Raw genomic sequence first — 7,663 nt, 5'->3', positions numbered from 1 at the left:
AAGTTTCCGAACCCCTGTCGATAGTATGGCGTGTTCCAGAAGCAAGGATTTAGGGAATTTTGCTCTTCTGCGCAGTCAAATACGGAGACGAGCTTCGAAAGCACATCCACCAACGTTCGGCATTCACTCGTGCTGACCGACATATTTACCATTGAGAGAAGCACCCTTTCCGAACTGTGACTACGATGTTCTTCCGCCACATCTGTGAGCTCAGTCACCGATAAGGCTGCGTGTTTTCCGCTCACGACCGCTGACTTCAGGCCATCTGCTAGCATCGCCAGCTACGTGGAGCAATTTACAGTCCATAAGGCAGCGCGTCCGCCTTTCATTGACGCGACACAATGTGCAACAAACAGATTATTCTTCATACAGTTGATGAGTATTGGTTCTACGCTGGCATCAAAGTGGGTGGAATTGCTGCCGTTACAAATCACAGAAACACGAACGGTTGATGATGGAGGTATGATAGTGTCGCCACAGACACACAATGCCGTCTCGCCATCAGCAGGGTTTTCCTGGAGTCCTCGCTGTACGTGGTGACTTACGAATATTGTCCCTCTGCGCCAGTCGACAGTGGCACTACACTCTCGCAAAAAATCCATACCCAAGATAACATCATGCGTCGACCGGGGAATAATTACGAATTATGTCGCAATAACGTGGGCTCCCAGAAACACGTCAGCACAACACACACCAACAGGCTGCAGCGGCTCACCACTCCCTCCGCAAAACTTCGAAGATTCATACCAATTAAATAAAATCTTTTACCCCAACGCATTTTCAAAACAAGCACTCATGACCGAAATTGTTGCCCCGTGTCCACCAAAGCCATTACGGGCACGTTATCCACAAAAACGCGCACTTTGTTCTTGCGCTTTACCAGAGGAGGTATTCCTGGCATTAACACATCACCGGCGACCTCACCTGCATCGGTCGCGCTTGCTAGTTTTCCGGTGACAAAGGAGACGTGGTGCAACGCAGCGGTGAGGGTGAACGGGGAGCACGAGGACGCAGCGGAGGCGTCAAACTCCTGTCAGTTGTCGGCGAGTGATTCCGGAAGCTGCGTTACCAATAACCACCGCGAGATGGTAGATGTGCTGCACGCGGGACGCCGTGAGGTCGTTCGTAAGGTCGTGTAAATTGCGGTGGTTGGCCACAACGTGGGGCTACAGCACGGCTGCAAAACGATGAGATATGTCCTGGGACACCGCAGGAGTAGCAGGCTGGGAGAGGCCGAAATATGTGTTGTTCTTCGATGAACCGAGCATCATCTTCTCTTGTGTATTGGGTCGGGTCTTGCCGTATATCATATCGATAGATCGGGCGTCGCGAAGAAGGCGCACGCTGAGTGTGCCGGTCATAGCTGGTAGCTGGAAAGCGTGTCCGTATTTACTGTGAGGCTGCGCCATACTCCACAGTCGCTGCACTCATCATCGGTTGCCAAGGGGCCAGAAGGGGCGGCGCAATCATAGCCTCACGGGCGTATATCCCGTACGGTGGTCGACTGTTGAACGTGACAGCTCTTCATAGCGGGAAAGTTCTTCGCGGTCAATATGTGAGATAGTCGAAGACAGATCGGGGCAAGGGCACGTATCGAGGCTGGAAACCGTTGTAAGGCTCGTCAGTCGGCCAACGTTTGGAGCAGTCTTGCGCATTTTGAGCTAGTCAAAAGTTCGACCATGCCGAATGACGTCTGACACAGAGCTTAGGCTCTCTCTTTCGATGAGGAAACTATAGGCATCTTCGGCTATGCCTTTTTACAAGTATTCGACTTTGCCTTCCTCTGATATTTGAGCGTGGAGAACCTTGCACAGCTTCAGCACATCTTCGACGTACGTGGTGCATGTCTTAACTAGCAGCTGCGCGCGTTGCGATAGTGTCTGCTCAGCTCGCTTCCTTTTGACGCCTTAATCACCGGTGCACGCCTTTTCTTCAACAAAACGTTCCCACATCGTCAGTGTGTCCTCGTGGTTCTCGTACTACACGAGCGCTGTATCGCTAAGGCAGAAGACGACATCGGCGAGCTGAGCTGCGGCATCCCTGCCGGTGGACTTGCTGACTGCCTTGTACTGGACGAGCCACGCGTCGACATCTCTCGATTTACCACCGAACGGCGGTGGAGCTATATAGTACTGGAGTGGACTGCTAGGTGCATCTATGGGAGCGTCTGCTTCTTCGGGCATGTAGGAAACGGTCGCGGCAGACGGCGGGAGGCCGGCAAGTCGACGGTGACGAAGCTGCAGCAGTAGTGCTTCTGTCGTTGCAAGCGCGTACCCATAACCTCCACCACTCTGTTACGCGCGAAGGAGACCGAGACGTTGCGGCTGAAGGGACCGTATATTAGATCGCGAAGGTGAGCGCAGGAGCGGCCAGCAGGCTCGAGAACTCAGCGTGGTCGTCTTCTCTGTAGCAGCAGCTCGGGGCGGCCAGCACGTTCACTCGTCTTCGTTTTCCTCGATGATACATGCAACTATATGCTCGGATATTGCCTTCCGTGACTCTGTGTTATGGTACACTCGTACAGTCAACAACATGTTCACGCTGTTTTGCCTCCTGTACAGACCGGAAATTCAGATGATGCAGAATATATGCCTCCGTGACAAGTGACTGACGACTTGCCTACGGCCGCTGAATTAACTGAGAATACTGAGGAAGTTCGGCAGCTCGCACGTTCACACATTGCCCTCTCATGCGCACCACGCCTCCCGGACAATCGCCGTCTGACAGCACACAAAATTATTCGACACTGTCCTACACGGATTTGAACGCGAGCCTCTATGAGGCGGTGAGCTACTGTTTCTAAGGGAAACCGGACTGTATGAGAAGTTACGAAACTTCACTGAAGATGTTGGCGTGTTGCTTTTGGGCAGTGCTGTTGGGATGACTTTGCAGCAATGTTACCCACTATATTCTCCTTTTTCATTCTGTCTCACCCATTTCCCCTTTCAAACTACGAGGCATTCCACTGGATATTTGCCTTGGTTAAGGTGCCTGCATTTCATTTACCTTTTATCTCCCTCTCTTACATGTCGCGCAACAGCAGCTGGTAGATGTACAGCATTATAGGTCCGCCACTGACAGGTGTCCAATGAAACTGGTGGGAAAACTTAAGTTCGTACCAATGTTCACCAAAATGTCTGTGAAAAATTTCTGAGTCAGTATACGGCACATACAAAGCGTTATGCCGTGCCACTGACGTTAACTACGAAGTGATTCCGGACAGTATGACATAAACGCGGCGTAGAAAACAAAATACGACAGCTTCAATTATTCTCAACGGGAACATGAAATCGCAACTCAGTGGTTGAAATTTTCCTATCAGTTACTGTTTTAAATGTTATGTTTTTATTTTCGTAATGCTATTACCGCTCATTTTATTGACGGTGATGTTTCACTGCTTTTTTTTTATTCCGCTTTAATTATACATTCACACAAATCCTTGACCACCGAGGCGTTGCATTTACCGAGGTAGAGATGACTGCCACCTTTGGTATTGACTGATCTGCAAGACAAGAGGTCGACGGAGGCATGAAGAAGGGAGTGCACGTGCTAGGCCTGCTCGACAGCCAATTCAAGAAGCGATGCTCTGAAAACTGTTCTGTTTATAAACGCTGTTTTTACCGCTAAAGATGAGCGGCGACATACACAAGCATATATCTGCTTTTCCTTAATTCCCTCTGTCTCCCCATGCAAGCATATTAGGGACCGCCTAATGCTCTGACACAGAAGAGCAAACATTACACTAAGCTCTGCATATTCATTCTAAACACAAATGAACAATCTTTTGTGTGCTTATTCTCGTCTCTACAAGTTACTGATCCCATTTGCAATTAAAAAAAATTCATTAGTAGACCAGACGGTCACCTAGTTAAAACGAATTGAGGCTACAGGCTCAAGCTCGCTCTGAGTGTAGCTTTGTAGGTAACGTTTTGAGCACTGCTATCTACTCAGAAGAACACCAAAAACAAGCAAAGAAAGACGACCACTATACATACGTCAACGAGTTCTCACGTGGCCGCGTTTTATTATTTTTGCATTTTTCCCTAATACAGGCAAATGTGCCAACGCTAAGTAGTTCACGAAGAGCTTCTCGTAGGTTTTCATGCATCTGCAAAGGGAAGCTCATAATGGGCCTAATGTTTGCTTATAATGTGCGATCAGCCTGCCACGCAACGCGTCGAAGGAACGCCCGAGCATTGGATGGGCAGCAACGGTGCGGACCCACGAGCGTGCAGCACAACGTGGATGGCAGACCTTCTTCGCATCTGCGTGCAACCTCGTCCTTCTGTGCGCTACGAGCTGGCCCCGTCGACTCCGGACACCCTCATTTATCAAGGAGCGCGAGGCGTGCCGCAACGCATACCTAAGCAAGCGAGTCGAGATAACCGAGGCGTGTACTTTGCATAAGCCGCCGTATTTTGTTTCCTGGGTGCAATAGCGCGGCACACACTGCAAGGGGAGTGCGTGAAGATACCACCTGAGATGTGCGCGCAGCTCTTTCTGGGACCGCCAGAGTGATACAGCATCCTTCACGTCCTCCAACCGAAAACCTGCCCACACTCGTATTGCATCGCAACCTCCTATATCATCTACCATCGGATAGAGTAAAACTGTGCAGCGTACGCGAGCCTCCATCTAGAGGGCCACGGCTTTCCAATGCAGCGTACTCATTCGCTGTGTGTTGAAATACAGTCACATAGACTTTCACATATTATTACGATAAGACTGCGTATAAGCTCGCGTAGCATCAAAATAAGGCGATCTTCAAAATCCGCGAGAGAACTCACAATATACACTTCGATCGTCGTCAAATCATTGCGCTGCTTTTGATCTTTGCTCTGCATAAAAGCTCCTTCGAACGCCCAACTCCGTCTCCAGCACCACTGCACTGTTTTTTCTTACGGAGAATAGACGATTATTTCTCTTCTAAACGCTATCTCTGGCATACGTGCAACTGCTCGGGTCGCGGTATAGTCTCAAAAACAGTTCCAAACGTGTTAGAGGAAAAAAAATTGCTTAGCTCGGCTATGCCAGGATATACGCAGCGTTAGCTAAGATTCAGCTGATTATTCTTAGCTTCCCTGATTGTCAAGCTTCTCCGCTTTTCTGCTTCACTTAGTAACATTTGCGCTCTCGTTCTCCATGGCTATACCACACTGGCAAACACCAGCCAGCCATTCTGACAACTGGCTAACCTCCATGTCCATCCGTTTTTCTTTTCCTCCTCCTCCTCCCCGCTATATGTACACCGCACTGTTACGTCTGCGCATGCGCGCAAAATGAGAGGCGCAATCAAGCGGCTCCGGCGCAGTGTCAGACGGCCACTGCGCAACGGAGGCGCACAGCTGGGCGCGCGCCGGTGCCAGTGCGTCTGCCGCGGCTATGACGTCACTCCTCTGGAATGCGCAGACCGGCGAGGCGCGCGTGGCGGCGGCACCTGTGCGCAAGCTTTGCGCCATCTGACGTCACTGCTCCTCGTGCATGCGCAGCACGGCTCTCGGACTGCCACGCGAAACTGCTCCACCCCTGCCAGTGTAGCTAACGTTACAAAAATCACACAAGAAATTATGTTTCCTCAACTTGGAAACATGATGGAGCTCACATTAATGAGCTTAAGATAATAAAACAAAGAAGGGGAGGTCGGATATGGGAAGGAGGTACACCTGCAGAAGTATTACAAGGAGCAGGAGTACACATCTGCGACACTTCTCGAATCCTACACAGGGATTATATGCCTCGAATATAGAGAGATACCACGTCTGGATTTGTCGCCGTGCGAATCGCTGGAAAAAGCACGCATCGAGGCTTATTTCTCACTGCATCTCTGTGTGCTTCGAGTAAGAAAATCTCACCTCTTGCTCGACTCTCGTTCACCAAATTACCGCGATTATTCACTTTACCTCTAGTTTTCTCGTTTTCGAGCTGCACTACTGTCTTTCTGGCGATCATGTAGGCGATTTCGAAATGCAGACATGTCAAAGATGGAAAACGACACGCCATGTGTGGGGTCGGAACAAGATAAATCTCCTATGGTGGACGCCGTGGATAACAAAGTATTGTAAAAATATTAATGTTGATGACACTGACTCGGTATAGTGGACCATTCTTAAACGAGAGAAATGTTATTCGTATGTTTTGCTCAGTTTAGTCGGTTTTTGTCAACAAAGCAGGCCCGCGGAATAGACTGATGAACCCAAAGCATTATCTCCTCAGTATTAAAAGATGAAGTACAATCAAAGGAACTTTAAACCTAATCCCCTTAGGTGACGCTGCCGCAAAGAGCTTTGACTTGCTCCGACATGATTTATACCCACGATTGTAGGGCACAAAGTACTTGACTACGTTTTTTCCCTTATTTTTAAAGAAGTACTATGATTTATCTCTTAAAACTCACCACGACAAAGTGCGCATCAGAGCTATTAAAATTGTCTGACGAGAGGCAGCGGCTCCTGGAGTGCTGGAACCCTAAAAGATAAGCTGTCGTGGAGTCTTAGTGCTCTCGATGGTTGGCCACTGAGCCCAAATTCGCGAGTTCGATCCCGGCCATGGTTGTCGCATTTATATGGTGGCGAGATGCTACAGGCAAACGGGCGTAAAAGGAAACAATAAGAAGAAAATAGAACGGAAAGAATGCGAACGCGAGCGCCACAGTAGTAAAACAGCAAAAAAGCATTGTCGAGCAAGGGAGTAACACCACGAACACAAACCCACTAGAGAGAGGACACAGACGCTGTGTCTAAAGCTCTGTGTTCACAAAACGCAGTTCATTAAGTGTTCCACAGGTGTGGTGTGTGGTATTCTTATGTAATGTGCGATGTTCTATGTTGGCGAAACTGGGCGCTGTGTCAATGACCGTTCGGGGGAACACGCACAAAAATTGCAAAAGCTAGATGACAAGCACACACAATTAGTTGCGTATGCCATTAAGTGCACAGGATTTGTGGCCCGGTTTGAAAGGACAACGATTCTTGGTAGGAGTGAAGACTATGTATCAGTTTAGAAGCCTGTCACGTTAAGAAACTTCATAACAAGTGCGTTAGCGCCCCATCTCTTGCCCTCCTTCATTCTGAGTATGGTCTTCTCAATGCGGCTCTCGGGTCTTAGGTCACGTTTCCTTGCGGTTTTTCCTTAATTGGCTGTTTTGAGTTGTTGGTGCTGTGCTTTGTTAAACTTCGTTACTCATCCCTCTTTTTCTCTTTTCCATCCCTACTGAAAAGTTCCGTGTGCCATTCCAATAATTCCGCATGCTTCCGTAAGAATCTTACGGAAACATATTGAAAATATATGGTAAATATACGGAAAACATATGGATTCCGTATGGAAACATATGGAATTATTGGAATGACATACGGAACGTTTCAGTAGGGATGCATACTTCACTTTCGCGTATATAAGGTTTGTAATGCTGCCAGTAAATTCAGTTGTTAGTCAGCGCTTGTGTGTCCATGTCGTCTCTCTTGTGGGTGTGTTTTTGCGCTGTTACTGCCTTGCTCTACAATGAACCAAATGAATTATTGAAGGAGGCATTGTCAGTGAAAAGCTGGAGACTGGAGAGTATAGATCAAAATGACAAGCAGCAATATTTTTGGCATGTCGCGTGAGAATAGTGCCTGCCACATGCAATCACAAAAGGTGGTGTGGAAGCGTTTCTGATAAATGAACG

This window comes from Rhipicephalus sanguineus, chromosome 5 (genome assembly GCF_013339695.2).
Source record: "Rhipicephalus sanguineus isolate Rsan-2018 chromosome 5, BIME_Rsan_1.4, whole genome shotgun sequence".
Classification (NCBI taxonomy): Eukaryota; Metazoa; Arthropoda; class Arachnida; order Ixodida; family Ixodidae; genus Rhipicephalus; species Rhipicephalus sanguineus.
The sequence above is the reverse complement of the archived record's forward strand: the minus strand, read 5'-3'. Positions refer to the sequence as shown.